The sequence below is a fragment of the Adiantum capillus-veneris genome, chromosome 8 (genome assembly GCF_014529385.1).
Source record: "Adiantum capillus-veneris isolate H3 chromosome 8, ASM1452938v2, whole genome shotgun sequence".
NCBI classification, from domain to species: domain Eukaryota; kingdom Viridiplantae; phylum Streptophyta; class Polypodiopsida; order Polypodiales; family Pteridaceae; genus Adiantum; species Adiantum capillus-veneris.
Genome location: NC_140938.1, coordinates 38,906,814 through 38,925,179, shown reverse-complemented (window position 1 = coordinate 38,925,179; position 18,366 = coordinate 38,906,814). Strand labels below are relative to the sequence as shown.

At 39.2% G+C, this 18,366-nt stretch overlaps 1 pseudogene; it reads left to right on the top strand.

The window, feature by feature from the left end:
- Nucleotides 1–292: 292 nt before the first annotated feature.
- LOC147451996 (putative L-type lectin-domain containing receptor kinase S.7) overlaps nucleotides 293–18,366 on the top strand; it is a 46,794-nt pseudogene continuing 28,720 nt past the window's right edge.

Below are 18,366 nucleotides of genomic sequence, written 5' to 3'. Positions count from 1 at the left end.
CACATCTTGAATCATCCAACGAATCTACCAAGGCCAAAGGAGAAGATGAAAGACAAGAAGAGAAGGGTGAGCAGGGCACACCTGACCAACAAGAATATGATTTTGAATCACCAAAAGACAAAGAGTTACCTTCAGAGGCTGGAACAGAAAAAAGAGAACAATCTGTAAATCTTCCAGAACAAGTGGTGGATGAAGTGCTACCACAAGAGAAGGAAGATCAAGAAAAGAGATAGCACCGTCTGAAACTACCACAACTCAAGCTGCTCTTGAAGTACTGAAAACAAAGGAAAGAATGACGGATGAGGCTGGAACCACGGATCACGGCCAAACAAGTCAGAGAAAGCCAAGATTTCCTCGTTCACAAGTGGTGATAGAGAAGGGAGCCAAAATGATCAGGTCGTTCGATATTGAGGGACATTAAGACCACATCAAGCTCCAATTTCCAATGCCAAAGAGCTCCCTACAACTTGCACGAGATAGAGCTAGAAGACACCAAGAAAGAGGAAACTAGAGCACTTGAAAACACTCTGCAACTACAAAACAAAATAGAGGAGTTGCAAAAGATCCAACTGCAACTCCAATCATAGTTGCAAAGGGAACAAGAGAACGCAACCTATTACTACAAGGAGGTCCAACAATTTAAAGAGGCCAACACTACTCTGCAAGTTGAGCAACAACGACCAGAGGAGGAGATAACCAGAGAAAGAGAGAAGAGCGAAAAGTTGCAAGAGTCCTATGCGGTGATTAGCAAGACTCTGACCTAGCTTTTAGCCTTGCAAGAGATGCCGAGCTCCTCAAGCTTGACAGCTTGATAGCTTGAGGTTGATCTAGCTTTACAGCTAGATCAACCTCTTTGAACAAAGAGGTACAAGATCTAAAGGAGGCCCTTGCTCAAGAAAAATACGACAGAAAAATCATAACAGTAGGGCATAGAGCACTGCAGAAAGCCAAAGACGAAGAGATTGAAGATTTGAGAAAGCAATTGGCAAAGGCATAAGGAGATTCAAAGGCTCTAAGGGCAACACAAGCAAAGCCCAAACAAATAACCCTAGTGGAATTTGAGAAGACAGAAGGAGTTGAGCATTTCACCTTTGAATCTCACGAAACAGATGTACCAAGTACAAGCACAAAAAAAGCAATGCAAGAATCTAAAGATCCAGCCACGACATCCATCTCACATTTGGAAAAAGAATAAATTCAGCACTGGATCTTAGAAGTCAAAGACCCCTCACACAAGGAGTACCTGCAATATGAGCTCAAAGTGTTGGAGTCAGCTGCCTTGCTCATGATCACTCCAGATGAAGTAGTGAAAAACCTTGGGCATGAGATGATCACCGTGCCACTAATGCGATAGGAGGTCAGATTATGGAAAAAAAAATGCTACCTGTCCTTGAGCCAAACAACAGAGGGGATTACAGAGATGTTCTTTTCTTCGTGCTACAAATTCAGACTATCATTGACAATCAACCCCTTTGGAAAAAGAAATGATTTGAGACAACCAACATATGAAACATACTATAGGAATGCTCCGCAGCATCTCAGATTGACCCGACTTAGTGTCCCATCAATAGATGGCGATCGTGGGATAGCTTTTACTCTTGGCAAAACAAAAGACCGGCAGTGTTGAACTGCCCCATCATAACAAATCCAAGCATTAACAAACCCCTGTCAGAGAAGTATATGGTTCAGATGCTCACAGGGGTCATCAACATAATGAAGGAGATACCAAATCTCGCATGCAAGATGCTTGTGAAAGTTGCCAAGATGCTAATCAACTGCATAACGACATTCAATGATATAGAAGGTTTTTGCGAAAGGCACAAGAGGACTCTCCTGGGATATGGAGACAGAAATCCCAAGATGTCATCATGGGATTATATGGTCGACTCATGTTCCTGCCCTCCCACTACATGCAAACCTTCGAGGAGGCATTCATGACCGCATTCTTTGAGGTAGACTCCTCCATATTTAATCCCATGACCAAAGATCTGCCAGATCGACATATAGCCTATCAGATCACTCTCAACAATAATCCTTTCATAGACTTGGCAAAAACCGTGGAGATTGAGGCAAGGGCACAAAAATTTAGGCACCTCACTGGGATGCTAGAAAAGAGACTGATCAATTACTAGAAGGCAATCAAAGACAGATTGCACAAGGACGTGCAATGAATAGGAAGGGGGGAATGTTTGGTGGACACAACGAATTGACATGTAAAAGGTGTATGTACACCAAACCTTGTTGTACTCGCTCTTTTTTTCAAAAGAAGTGGTGTAATTCTGCTATTAAGAATTCCCAATTGTAATATATTTTGTCATGCCCTCTTAGCCTCTCTGAGTCTGCACCCCTTGTAAGTGGTTGAATGGCCGTGGGAAAGTCCCCTTAGCTCTTAAGTCAAAACCCTTAGTTTTGATTAACACATTATCGTTAGCTAAAAGAAGTATTGGACGTCCACTATGAGAGCTTCTTGCTGCTACAATTTGTAATCCACTTTTCTCCTTATCTGGTAATCAAAATTCAATTCCACATAGCACATTGTGTTTCTGTCTCTTGCTCTACAATCTAAGTGTAATCATTCTCGATTCTGTTGTGGTTCACGACGTCTTGTTTGTAGCTAAATGCATTGATTTGAATTTTGAGGTCTTAAATGGTTGTTTTTGATGTTTTAACCTTGGATAAGTGTTTCTACGCTTACGGGGGACCTTTCTCTGTAGTTCTATTTCAGTTTTTTGCACATTTTTTTGTGATGGATCCTGATTTATGGACCTTCCCAGATGACTGCAGAACTTGGTAGGATTGTACCCTTAGGTGTTTTAATACCTCTTCTTAAGTTTCGTTGCATTCCGAATTTGTTTGGATGCCGAAAAGATGTGATGACATAGAGCGGTGAGATCGGACATAGACTAATATTTTGATTAGGAAGTGGTTGATTTGCTTTTGTTGTAGTATGAACATCCCTCTCAGTTCACTTCGGTGAGATTGACACTCTCATTAAGCCTCTGTGCCCCACCCCGAGTCCCTTCCTTGCATATTGACATTATGTTAATACAAAAAGCTATGCTGCAGATGTCCGTTGTGGCGAACCGCTAACATATCCTTCCTTCTCCTCCTTCGTTCATGCCCTAACTACTTCCCTTCTGTCCTTTTTCATGCCTTGCTCATTTTATGCATCCTTTATGAGAGAGAGAGTGGGGGAGAGAGAGAGAGAGCCTTGGTCGAGGAAGTACAAGAGCCCCTAGAGAGAGCTTGGTATTTCTCTTCCTATATCTCCTCCTCCTCTCCTTCATTCCTTCTCAAAGATACTCCAAGAAAAAAAACTCGTTCTCTTATGCAATACCTCCATATTTGGCAAAATTTTTCTTCTCGGCTTGTCACAGTAGTGTGACAATCCACCTGTTGACATGCAAGGGCCGGGGTGAACAAGCACGAAACTCGATGAGAATGGAGCCAAATTTGAGCGCGCCGATGAGCTATAGGTTTTTTCTTCTTGGGCAACGTCATTGGAGCATCATGGCGTGTCATAAAATCTAATATCTAACCAATCCAAATGATTTTCTCATATTAAACTGATCATTTAATGTGGGAGAATAAATGGGAACAAGGGTTAGAATATAGACATGTGCTTATGGATCTATCTCAACAACATGGGGCTAGGGTTAACGGGGTCCAAATAAGAGATGGTATGTTAAAGAGCAATGCTACCTATTGGAGATTGAAGACCTTAAGGTTAGCTTCATTAAAGACCTCCAAAAGTTAGTGTTAAAAAGTCCTTTGACCTTAGGCAAGGTAGGGTTGACCTTGAGGTGGGAACCCTACCCAAGCATGAGGTGCTTGTTGACTTGCTAACTAAAGTGCTTAAAATATTTGTGGGAACCTCGCCCAAAGCTTGAGGTGATTTTTATGCTTGCCTAAGGTCAAAGGCCTAAGTTCTTGAAGTGTTCAATTCAAAGATAAACTCTCAAGAGGCATCAACCGTTTCCATGCTTGATTGACTAAGTACTTGAAGTATTCAATTCACACCAAATGATGTAAGAAGAAGAAAAGACACATGTTTAAATGATCCTCCACATGTGGCCCTCATGAGGTGCTTGAATCCTATTGGATAGGTTTTAAAGGGGTCCAATGAGAATTTAGATGCATAAAATGAATAATTAAGTTCTTTCTCTCAAAGAGGAAAAAGAGGACACATGTCCAAATGAAATAATTAAACAATACGAGAGAGAGAGAGAGAGAGAGAGAGAGAGAGAGAGAGAGAGAGAGAGAGAGAGAGAGAGAGGTGTGGACCAAGCATGAGAGGGAGGTATACTCTCCCACACACACAAACACACACACACATTCTCTCATTGTGTGGAGTGAAAATTGCTAGAGCTCCATTTCCTTCTCCAAGATTGTTGAGAAGTGGAGAGCCTACACCAACACTCTTGGCTATGGAATGCAAATCCAACCAAGATCCATGCTTTAATGCTTAAGCTTTCCATCTTCTTCATCTTAATTACTATGCTAAGCAAGAAGAGTGATGATAAGTGAGGAACTATTTCTTTTCCTATGGATGATTCTTCCTCCTCTTCCTTACCCTCATTCCCCGCTAGCTCTCTCCACCTTTGAAGGGTTTGAGGCCATTGGGATAGTTAATGATTTTTGCAAAGTTTACGGTATGATTCTGATGCATGAAGCTTTCCATCTTCATTAAGCATGAAGCTTTCCTAGGTCACAAGGAACACAAAGATTGTATTGTATCAAGTCTCTCTTCAGTAGAATTGACCTAAAACGTGGCTATCATCAAATAAGGAGAGTGGATAACGATATCCTAAAGACCGAGTTTTGTACAACATTTGGTCTTTATGAATACCTATTCATGCCTTTTGGCTTGACCAATGCACCAGCCACATTCAATCGTTTGATGGAGAAAATATTTAGACCCTATTGCAAGTTCACTGGAGTGTTCTTTGATGATATCATCATCTACTCCAAGTCCTTAGAGGAACACAAGCAACATCTCCAAGTGATTTTTCAAGCATTGAGAACAATATTTTTCTCAACCAAAAGGAAAGCGAATTTTTCCTTCAAGAGATTCAATACTTAGGTCATACTATCTCTCAAGATGGTATCCGTATGGATCCATCAAAGTTAGAGGTAATCAAAGCAGGCCTAATCCAAGGAATCTACATGAGCTAAGAAGCTTATTGGTATGTGTGGATACTATAGACGCTTTATAGCAAAATTTTCTCAAATAGCAGGACCATTAAATGATGTAACAAAGAAGAACGTTAAGTATTCATGGACTAGTAAGGAGCAAAAAGCTTTTGACAAGCTCAAAGAGAATCTTACCTCTCAACCTGTCCTCATGCTTCCAAATCTCTTAAAGCCATTTGAGTTCCAATGTGATGCTTGTGGTGATTGCCTTGGAGCAGTCTTGCTTCAAGAAAGGCATGCCATAGCATATGAGAGCCGAAAGCTCAATACGGATGAATAGGTCTTGGGCATTTATGAGAAAGATCTTTTAGCTGTTCTACATGCCCTAGACACATGGAAGCACTATTTATTGGGGACTCCATTCATTTTACAAACAGACCACCAAAGTCTCAAGTACTTCATGACTCAAACCAAGCTTTCAGACAAACAAATGAGGTGGGTAAATTTTCTTTCGCAATTTTATGCTCATATTGCTCACATTGCTGGTAAGCACAATCAAGTGATCGATGCACTTTCACCACAACCAAAAGTCAATGCAATGTCTATAGGAACTCCCAATGATCTAGCTTGTATGATAGATGAGTATGCTACTGACCCTGACTTTAAAGATGTAATGTCAGTCCTTACTTTGGGGAAGAAAAAGGAATCATTCACCTTGCATGATGGTTATCTTCTCCATGGCAATAGGCTATGTGTTATCCACTCTCTTCGTGAGAAAGTCATGTATGAATCCCATGCTACTCCCTATGCGGGGCATAGAGGCATTCAACCTACTCTTTGAGAAGTAGAGACGCAATTCTATTGGCCTACCATGAAAGTGGACATACAAGAGTATGTTTCAAAATGTGTGATATGCCAAAAGACTAAGTATAATAGAGGGAAGAAACCTGGATTACTCCAGCCATTGCCCATCCCTAATTCATGATGGGAGAGTATGTCCATGGATTTTATCTTTGGATTACCCAAGTCTATCCATGGGAATATGAGAATATGGACAATAGTCGAAGATTTAGCAAGCAAGCACACTTTACTCATGTCAAAATGACTATTAGGACACACCAAATGGCAACCATCTTCATATCTCAAATTTCAAACACCATGGATTACCAACATCCATCGTGTCCGATAGAGATCCTAGAATGACCAGTAATTTCTAGAAAGATCTCTTTGAAAATCTAGGTACAAGATTGAATTTCTCTTCGGCCTACCACCCACAAACGGATGGACAAAGTGAGGTAGCCAATCTTACGATACTCAATCTACTAAAGAATTATGTTACAGAAGTAGATCAACGATCACAATGGGAGAAGTACTTACCACTTGTCGGGTATGCGTACAATGATACTGTCTACACTACTATAGGAAAAGCACCTTTTAAGATCATAGAGGGAAGGCCTAAAAGTCCCTTGCTACTTAAAGTACATGGGAAGATCTTTGATGCTGATGAGTATAGCCGTGACCTACAAGAATCTTTTCAAAAGGTTAAATAGGTTATATCCATCTCTCAACAAAGGCAAAAAGTTGCTGATGACAAGCACAGAAGGGCCTTAACGTTTAAAGGAAATGATTGGGTCTTACTTAAGTTTCCCAAGCTCGATTGAGGCAAACGACGGGCAAAAATCCTATGGGCCATTATTATGCTAAATTAGTAAAAAGTTACTATGGTCCTTTGTAAATCTTGAAGCCAATCAATGACATGGCTTATCAACTCAAGTTTCCCAACCATTGGCTCATACACAATGATTTTCATGTGAGCCTACTTAAGCCCTACAACAGAGAGCCACCAATAGAACCAATTATTGAAGATCCTCCAGAAATTGAAGATCAAGAAGAGGTGCTACAACTTGAAGCTATCCTCCGGCATGAAGACAAGGTACTATGGCATGGTAAGATTATCCGACGGTATCTTATTAAGTTCAAAAATTATCCATTTGAAGATGCTAGATGGATGCAAAGAATATAGCCAAAGGATAGTATGAACGTTGCCAATGCTTACAATGCTGCACTAGAGTAAGCAAATGTAAATGCTTTTTAATGAACAATGTTTTTGTCTTATAAGACTAATCCTCATTTGTGCACAAATTTAAATAGTATGCATGCTTAGAATCATGTTTGTGATGATGATGTCTGTAGGGAGGCGTTGTAGCACGACCTAATTGCAACCCACACAAAATCATCAAATTCGTGGATCCGGCAACCCAGCTAGGGCATGGAAGCACGAGCATCGGATGAATAGAAATAGAGGAATCAAGAGATCATCTCTCCGATGCAAGTAGAGATTAGCCATGGCAAGACTAACTCTAAACCTACTCTAATCACTAATCAATTAATCTCCTACACACATCAAGCCCACCGAAGTCCGACTTGCCATAGACTAAAAACCCCAAGCACACTAATGATAAGCACACACTAATTACCACATGTCAATTAAGGCACTTCATCAATAGCTACACACACAAGGTGAATGGTGCTATAGATTCATAAAACCTATCTACACACAAGCAAAGAATAGGGCACACAAACAAATTACAAGATTAAGACCCAACTTAATCAACCTAATTTGTCATGCTAAATATTGCAAATCAATTGCTCGTAGAGAGATAAGAGTGGTTACTAGCAACATGTACATACATCTCTCAAATCTAGAATAATGAAAGTGTAATACTACTTCATGACAAGATGAAATATAGAGAAGAAGTAGATTAATGAGAAAATAAGAATTAGATTAATCAAGAAGAGCTTACACTAATTACAATGGTTAGCACTAGCCTCTTAAGCATAGACATTAAGGTCAAGGCTAGGTCCAAGAGGGAACACTTTAGAGAGAGGGGGCTCTCAAAAGTGGATCCTCAAGAATGGATACTCAAGAATGAAGCCTCCTTGCCTAAAGGCTTCCTTTTAAGGGCTTTCACCACAATCCTTTCTACTATGGGTTTAAGCTTGAGCCCTCAAACTACCATATACAACTTTGTAACTGTTGGAAATATTATGCACAACCACAACATATCTCCCACTTGATGCATACTCGATGTAGCCTATGTTAGCCGCCCACTGCTAACATACCCCCCTTCCTAATTTGGCGCACGTCCTTGTGTGCTGGTGAAGCAAGACACGATGACATGGTAGAAAGCAAGTCCATGAAGAAATGTTGAGCTGCAAGACATAAGAACAAGTAATGAGCATCAAAGGCCAACAAGGATACAAAACATGAAGTATAATGGACAACCATGCAAAGTGATTTTTTTGCTTCTAAGAGATAGGTGAATCATAGTAAAAAACTAGACAACATAAAACAAAAAAACACCTATACTATTGTGAAGATTAAACCACTTGAAATTTCAGTTTTATGCATGAAACACAAGCAATCGATTATGACCCTAGGCTAATGCAAGTTCATAAACCTATTAGCCTAAAAACTATGTGACCAACATTAATAAATCATTCAAGCCTATCATGTCTATGGGCTATAAAACAGCTCCTAATCTATCAGCTTTTTGAAGCTCATGGAATTTTTGGTTTTGTCATTCATTGAAAAAAGTAAAGCACAATACAAGGCTACCACCCCAAGGCAAGTCTAGGTGCGACTCTCGGCTCCTTGAACCCTCAAGAAGGTGTTCCAAAAGCCTACTAGCCTACCAAGGCGACGGTGATAGCCGTTTTTCGGCTCTTTGTAATTGCCACAGTGAGTTACCTCACCCTACCAAAATCACCCAAACACTGTGGCTATCCCTACCATTTCACTGTACATAGGCGTGCGTGAGTCACGAGACTTTTCCCATATCTTCTTAAAAAACCCTCAATTAGCTAGTCATTGGGCTAGTTGAGCCAAAAAAATAAAAAAATAAAAAATATAAGTATATTATGGCCCATTTGTGTGTAAATATTGCATTGTATATAGGGCCTAAATAAAAAGATTTTTCGTAATTATTTTGGTATTTATTTAAATATTTCTACGTAGGACGTGTTATTTATGCTCTGTACATTGACTCACCATTACCATATTTTTTCTTACCATTTTGCATACTCTTTATTCCATATAAAAATAATCTCATGCAAGCTTCTCTTATTTTTGGTGTAACTCCATCCCAACAAAAGACCAAAAAAACTAGTTCTATTTATGTGTATGTTTTTTCACTATTGTGATTTTTTTTCCTTCCTACATCTATTCTCTATTACTCTCATAAATTAGACCATCAAAAATATTCATTTTTTTATGGTAGACTTATGATGAGAGAGATTTATTTTGACCCCTTTATATTTTTTCCACCTATATTATTTATATTTGACACGTACATATATTTTTAGACCCCTCAATATTTGATTTTCTTAGTTGTACTATTCACTTATATCATGATCTCAACAATATCTTCAATTATAGACCTATCAAATAAGGTCAAGGGTAGGTGGCATGCATACATGCACTATGGAGGGCCCACTCTTGGAGGTATTCAAAAGAATCATCCAAAGAAGGACCCCACAAGGACTTTGTGCAGTGGAAAAAAACAGTCGGTTTTGCTGAATTTTTAAAGCTCACTTGCTCTCCGAATTTGAAAAAGTGATACAAACAAAAGTTGTAGCTCGTGGGCTGAACTTTTGCCTCAAATTTTTTCATATTGTTTTGAGCTACGAGCTGTGAGCTATGATTTTATTAGTGGACCCCAGTTTTCCCATGCTATGCAGCCACACTCTCTCTTGCACTTTATCATTTTTCTCTTTCACACACACTTCTCCACTCATCATCCCCACCTCTCTCACCACTCCTCTCTGCACCCTACTCACCTTCTCCTCAACCTTGAAGAATAAGAGAAACCATGGTGAACTCATACCTCCCACACACAATTCCATTCCAAAATTGACCACCTAGTCTCATTTTTCCTCCTCCAATTTACCCATATCTATCAAAAAAACCACAAAATTCAGCCTCTTCTCTTAAAAGACAGCATCATGGTGGTTGATTACTCAGCTTCAATTACCTTGTCTCTCAAGGAAGGTCAAGAGTGGAGAAAAAATGTACCGTCAAAGCTAGTGGACCGTCAACAAGCGTCAAAATTGGCCCTACTCAAGACACTTGGGGCATCAACCTTGTAAGAAATCCACCTTTTCTTACCTCTTAAGAGTTTTTCTTCCTTATTTGTATCCTACATGGATACTCCCATTGTAAATATCCAATTCCATTTGTAAATTAATACTAACTCTACTAACACTAACCCACTATGAAAAGTCCTATCACCTCCATTTCTCTCCTCTCTTTCCACACCAACTTCTTGATAATTCCAAGCAAAAGAAATTAGATAAATTGCTGAAAATCTAACCCAACCATGGTTAGAGGAGTAACCCTAGCCTTCAAAATTGCTATAAAAGGAGGGTGTAGCTAGCACAAAAGGGGGAGCCATAAGCAAGAGCACTATGCTATAGCTTGAGAAGCCAAGCTCAACCTCTCTAGAAGGAGCTCTTGAGTGGAAGCTCATTGTCTTATGCATGTGCATGTGTTGTAATAGGAGATTAGCAAGGGAACTCTATGCCATTGTAAGAGAGAGAGTGATCACTCAATTGAGAGTATGAAATCTATCATTTCTCCTACTAGTGTAAGCCCAACATTTGCTGAATCAAGGAGGGTGGATTTGGACTAAGCTTGGATACTTTGTCTCTCTTCCCACGGGAAGTAATGGACAACAATGATGTATAAGTGTCTTGGTGTTTTTTTTGTTAAGTTCTTGATAGCTTGTCTCTAGTGTTGTCATCAATTTAGCCATAAATCCCACATATTGTAAGAGGGCGACAGGGTGGAGAGGACTCCCCTGGCCTTAAGACAGTGAGTGGGGTGGCTTTTCTTGTGATGTGTTGTGGTGTAATTTACTCCAGCTATGTTGAACAAATACTAATATCACTTTGATTGGTCATGACAGATTTGTAAGAAGGTATTAGTGCAACAAACACCCCCTCCCCCTTCTCTCTCTTTCTTACATATATAATTGTGTTTGATTGATCATTGCCGATACGTTTCAAAGTAGCCCGAGCACTCTCTCTCTCTCTCTCTCTCTCTCTCTCTCTCTCTCTCTCTCTCTCTCTCTCTCTCTCTCTTTACGCGTCCTAGTTCGCATCCAAAACTAGGTGGTGCCCCAAATTTGTGTAGGGTTAGGTTGCGGGTTTGTGTGTGTGTGTGTGTTGTTTTTTCCAACCCCAACCCAATTGAGCAGCACGGGAGCCTTGAAGGGTGTCTAGAGGTTGCTCTTCTTGTTGCCCGCCCCGGACCGCTTCAACGGCTAACCCCTATCAACCCAGGGCATCGGTTTAAGGCCTTTACCAAGCGAGCCAGGGTGATTCCCCTCGCCTGCCAAGTGCCAATAAGGTGCTAGGCCTCACATAGACACAACATAACATAGAGATTTTCTTTTCATGTGTCTAGTAGCATTTTTGCTACTTTTTCTTGACACTTTTTGCTTCATTGATTCATTTTTTAGCACTTTATTGCTTCCAACATGAGATGTTAATGGCAATTGAACTAAAGGACTAAAGCCTAATCATATCCCTATGTCATGTTAAAAATGAATGGAGTATTAAAACTATCACTAAGAGTCTAGGACTAATGAGAAATGGGTGAGAAATGAACCTACATTAACCTAAGGTCAAGGCCAATTACCTATGATTAGCACACATAAAACCTAATTTTTTGACGAGTTAATTTTCACAAAGCAAAGTGTTGAAACTTTAGGATGCCTCGCTTTCGAACATGAAAAAACCATAGCTTAGAAGCAAACTTTCACTTAAGCCAAGCAAGAGAATGAAGAGATAAAAAGAGCAAAGTCATGGAAAAATTACACCTATTCATGCTCTTTTGAGCATCCTTGAGCAAGCATCCCCTTTGTAGAAAAGTCTCTTGATTTATCTATTTGCAAAAAAATCCTTTTGAAGCTAAGTGTAAACACAAGCTCCAAAGTCTTTTATTGAAATCCAAAAGCATACAAAAAACATTAATGAAAACCTAAAGCTAGGGTCTTGCATACCCAATTTTGCCAAAGGGGAAAAACCCAAGGGAAAAAATGCCTTTGGTTATGCACATGATACTCTAAAGTAGCAAATTTATGCATACATAACAACCATGAGAGAGGTAAAATGCTTCTACATAAGCAATTTTTCAAATTTTTACATCTCTCATGCATGATTCAAAAGTTTGATTAATTTCTAGCCCAACTTGAAATATGGAAAAACAAGCTAAGAGCTGAAAATAATGCAACTTTTGAATGAAATGAAGTGGCTCTCGATAGACAAATTTTACAATTTAAAGCTTTTTTCAAAAAGTTGGCTAACGACTAGCTCATGTGAAATTTTCAATTTAAGAGCAATCTATGAGCTAGAGATGATTTGAGCTTAATGAAATGAAAATGAATGGCTCTCAATAGCCAAATTTGTACTTGAAAGCTTAAAAAAGTTGGCTAAACACTAGCTCAAAATGAAAAAATTAACTTTTGACAAGGCTATGAGCTAGCATATATACAACTTTTAATCCAATAAATTGGAATGGCTGTAATTAGCCAAATTGTTGCAATACATTGCAATGATGACCCCTTATTGAATCAATGAAATCATACACCTGCTACAACCTTCAAAATAATTCAAATCATTAGTGCTCTTAAGCATTTGAACATTTAAAGTAAGCACTAAAAAATGCACAATCGATCACAACCCCAAAATGCTCATGCTCACTCTCGACCATTAAAAAAGGCTCAATTTTAATGCTTTCCAATGATTTTTCATTCAATTCAAGCATTAAAATATAACAAGCAAGTCAAGTCCAAGCATAACATATCTCGACCAAGCATCAACTCATAAATCAATGTGACTCTTGTGCCTGCATGCATACCACAAAGAAAAATTTTCCTTTTTGCAAGCAATCTTCCAATCGAGATGGCACTAAACCAATGCATAAGGCTTATATTGGTGCATTTAAATTTCATTCATGCATTGAAATTCTCAATCAAAGCACACCTTAAACCAATGCTCACTCCCTTGCTCTTAAACTAGCAGATATGGCATACATAGGAAAGGAGAGAGCATATAATTAAGTGAAATGTCAATTCTTTCAATGCAATCAATACCCATTTTTGTGCAATTGGCCCTACCGCTTCAAAATTAAGTTTGATCATTAGTGAATGAAACCAATCATACAAAGTAAGCATTAACAGGTCACAATCCGTTACAAATCCAAAAACCTAATAATATCCCATGGTTAGTCACCAACGTCGATCAATGCTCAAATTTAATATCCCATGGTTAGTAACCAACGTCGAGATGCAAATGGCAATGATTCTCAGCAGGTTCAAGACATTGTATAAACTCATTTGGATGGTACGACTGAAGTAAAAGACTATCTGAAGATGATGCAAACCCTCAAGCTGCCAGAACAAGTGACAAAAAAGTCAAAATCAATGAAAGGTAAAGTCCAAAAGGATACACAAGGGTCACCACCAAAATCTCCTCTGAAGAAACAGATTCTGCCAGAAAGTACAGTGGATCTTCTAAGATCAAAAGTTACTCAAATGCAGGCACACAATGCTCAACAGTTGCAAGAAAAAGGTACAATGTTACAACAAAACGAGCCAACATCAATTGAAGCAAGTGATCAAAGCAAAGAAGATGCAGATAAATCTCACCAAAGGACACTGCCACAACAAAAGCAGTCAATAAAGAAAGAAATCCTGAGATGATCAAGTGCAACATTGTTGGAGAGAATGAAGAAAAGCTGTCAAAAGAAGTAAAGCTAGATTTTCCACTAGATAAGAACCTCATGTCCTTTCGCACTTGGAAAAGATGTGGTCAACCACAACTAGAAGATTCTCCTGAATTTGTGAGCATATCAGGAACAAACGAGCAGAATACTAGGGAATCATCTCCACTACCATTGAAGTAGGTTCACAGACTATCATAGCTCAATTCCACGTGATCACAACAAAGGATATGCCAGACGACGTCATAATGGGAATGCCAATGGACCAGAAGATGTTAGAGATACAGAATGAAAATAGGATGTAGTCATCAAAGACAACAAAGAATGAAGACCAAGACTGGTCACCCGCGGACGACAGCACAAGGTCCTCAAGAGTAGTTAAACTGGAGACTTATATCAAAGCAGATCTTATTGAAGATGATTCATCTTTATCAATTAGAACTTCAAAAGAGCTTAAAGCAAATCAGACAATAGTAAGTGCAGATCAAACAGAGCAAAAAGCAACAACGAAAGCTATTGAGCAAAGAACGCCACCGAGACCAGAGGTAAAGAAGAAAAATCTTGCAGACAAAGGTAAAGCTAAAGTGGAACTTCCATCGATTAGCACAAAAGGTGTGGTAGCATATGCCTCTACATCAAAGAACCCCATCATGGATCAGCTTCTTTAAGCAAGTCAGGCTTTCAAGACTTAAAGTCAATTGCTGACCCAACTAAAACCTCTAAGGAGACACCCAGAAAAGCAAAGGTATATCAGCCAAAGTACTCAAGAAAGCAAAGGAAAGTCAAGCAAGTGTTTGTTCCGAGAAATTTAGTCAAAGTCACTGATCCGGTTTGGATTAAGGACAAGAAAGGAACACAGAAAGACAAACACATGGGATGGGTAGCATCACAATGGAGCTTAAAGGCACATGAGTACTATGGAGGTAACAGACAGATATGGGTGCCAAAACCATACGTTAGAGCATATGAAGTAACTTCAAGTCCCTCCCAAGAAAGAATGCCCACAAGGTATCAACCTCGACGATATCCTAGGATACCTAAGAAGAGGGTATACAACAGAACAACATTGAATGATGCTGAAGTCTACCGCGGCTCATAAAAGGATACAGAACAAAGATGGATCTCAAAGAATGCTCTTCTTGGACAAGGATTCTACACAGGGTATACAAAGATTTGGCTACCAGTCAACCACAAGCCAACTGCAACTACACCAGACTTGCATGAAGATCTCAACATCTCAGCAAGACCTAAAGCTGAACAAAGTCAACAAAGGAGTTACAAAGGTCATCAAGAGGTTTGGATTCCTAAGTCTTCCAATGCTCCTAGTCAAAATCCAGATGCCAAAAGTGAACAAAGGCCTCCAACAACATCAAAGACTTCTATCAACAGGCCTAATTGGAGAATCAAACAACCAATGGTGTCTTCACAGTCAAAGAAGGACAACCCAACCAACGCGACTGCAGATTCGAAGATGATAAAACAGGTATGGCAAAAGAAACCTTCAATGCCAACTTGGTCCTTCACTAATCCTCTTTTTGAGGATTCAAGCTTACTTTTACCTGAAGAAATGTTTGTAGTAAGTACAAGAATGTAAAAATTCAAGTCACCAGGGTGCAAAAAACACTCTTTGGCATAGTCAGAGTCGGGCTGCTGAGCCATAAAATGAGCAAAGCATTAGACCCAAAGCTTCAAGTCATATTAAACTCTGTGCTAAGGTCATAGTTATTAGGCTTCAACTCAAGCTGGAAGAGTTGAGCATATCTAAAGTCGTGTCGCTCATGCTGGATGAGGTGAGCATAAGAGTCAAAGTCTATTAACTTACAATTGGTGATGTCGTAGAGTCCAACACTCACGCACAGTGCACAGTAAGATGAGAGCACATATCCTCATCAATGAAAACCATTCTTAAAGGGGTGCCAGCTTGCAAAGCCATGTCATATGCTTTTATAGCTACACCATCTTTCTGAAGAACCCCTCAAAATCTCACTTTCACAGCATATTGTTATCCATGCATTTTTGTGTATGCATAAATAGGATGTCCCACCAATGGACATATGCATTAGACACTTTTTTTTGCTTCCACCTATGCACCTTGAGTGGACTACAACAGGCAAACCAATGCTCCATCATGCTACCCTTTCATATTTTCTACCTTTTTAATTCCATATCTATCAGAAAATAATCCCGTGAGTACTTTATTAATATTTCCCATGCTAATAAGTGCTCCAATAATGCGCGTATACCAAAGGCACTTTTTTCCCCACTGGGTTTTTTCCCTTTCGTCATCCAGGTATAAGACCCTAATTTAGAACCTCATCATTCTACTTCCCTTCTACATATTTTTCATAAATAAACAGCAACCTCATCATGATGCTATTACAACGGACAAATGCAACATCATCTCTCAAAATGGACTACTCGGACTAATGAAGATGTTGCAGCAAATTGAACCTCATCAACAAATTTAACGACGAAATGAAGATCAACCCATCAACAACCAATCAAAACCTTCCACAGCCTCTAAGGACACTTTTTCAACAGTGCGCAGGGACGGGCACTAAAATAGGAAGGGGGGAATGTTAACTGAGTCAACGTCAGTTAATAAAAGCTGCTAAAGACTGAGACGTACGGATGCACATCGAAGATCAAAGTGAAGAAGCAATAAAGATTGGAGTTACACATTTTGCACATTTTCCCAAAATGGTCACGTATTGTAAATTCCCGATTTATTTCAAGCCATTGTAATATTTTAATGTGTTACGAGCTCAATGGGAGTTCCAAGTTGTAAAGAACAGGTCAGTCACTGTACCTAGGTTTCAGATATAATAAGTGTGCAGTCTCAAAGGTCTTGGGCGCCAGACATTACACATTTTAGACCTTGGCTAAGGTATAAAAGCCAACTTTGTAAAGATTTTATTAAGTTTTTGGATAAGAAATACACAGCGTGAGCTAACGGCGCTCACTTCTTCTCGTGCTTCCTACTCCCTCTCCGGTTGTCACATTGTGAATGTGTTTGTTGCATTGCAACCGCAGGTAAGAGCTCTACGCATTGATATAAGCCATTCACAGTATTTCGTAGCTTTTGGCGTTGCCGACCCGCGGCCTAATTTCAACATAAATAGGAATTTACATGTTTAAATCAAAAACTAAGTATAGGCGGGGTATTGGGGCATCATTGCTAAGCATTTAGATGCATTCTGGGTCGAAAACGACTAGGTCAAAAATCCATTGCTGTTAATAATCGTGATTTTGAAACTTGACCTAAAGTGGGGTTTGAGGCCATAGGCATGTGTGCTTAGGTCTTATAAACTTTTCCTAGAAGTTTTGTTACGTTTGGATGTCATTTGATGCTGTAACGGATGTGAATTGTTTGTTGATGAGCGATTGGCTCTCTGTGATTTCAGTCACTTGAGTGTAGCTTGAGTTAGATGCGAGTTGTTAGTTGTTTTCCAAGAGATTGACAACCTCTTGTAGCCTCTATGCACTAGTCGAGTCAGCTTCGTCCCATGGTTTGACAAATTAATTGTGGTTCTCGCTAATACTGCAATAAGATAGGATGGTGAGGTTAGACATGCGTCCCACACTTTTTGACTGGTGTGAAATGTGCTTGCTTGCTATTCCGGTCTACTATTGTTCATATTCCCGTATACCCATGTAAATATTTGGGTAATCTAAAGATGAAATCCAAGGATATATTTTCCCATGGGAAATCAGGTATAGGAAATGGTTGAAGCAAGACGGTTGCTTCCCTTTGTTATACTTTTTCTTTTGACATACAATGCATTTGGCAACATATTCCAGTATGTCTACCTTCATTTTTTCCCAATAAAAGTACATCTCTACTCCGTTGAGAGTATCTTGAATCCCTCTATGTCCCATATAAGGTGGAATATGAGATTCATACATATCCTTTTCACGTAGATTATGTGTTATGCATAAACTATTTCAATAGAGAAGATAACCATCTTGCACATTGTATGGTTCTTCTTTCTTCCCTAGTGTAATAGCTAGCATTACATATTTGAAGTTTGGATCCATAGTGTACTCATGTATCATGGAGGATAAATAATTGTGAGTAGCTATTGATACAACATTCACTTTTGGCTTTCATGAAAGCGCATCAGCCACTTGATTGTGCTTACAAGCTATGTGAGTAAAATGATAATTAAATTGTGAGAGAGTATTTTTCCACCTCCCCTACTTATCACTCAATTTAATTTGTGTCAAAAAGTATTTAAGACTTTTATGGTCTTTGAACAAAACAAATGGAGTTCCTAGGAGATAATGCTTCCAAGCATCTAGGGTATTAAGATAACTAAAAGCTCTTTTTCACATATGCCTAAATTTTTTTTCTTGGTCATCCAATCTCCTACGTTTGTATGCTATGGAATGCCCTTCTTGCAGAAAAACAGCTCGAAGGCCTTGTCCACAAGCATCACACTGAACTT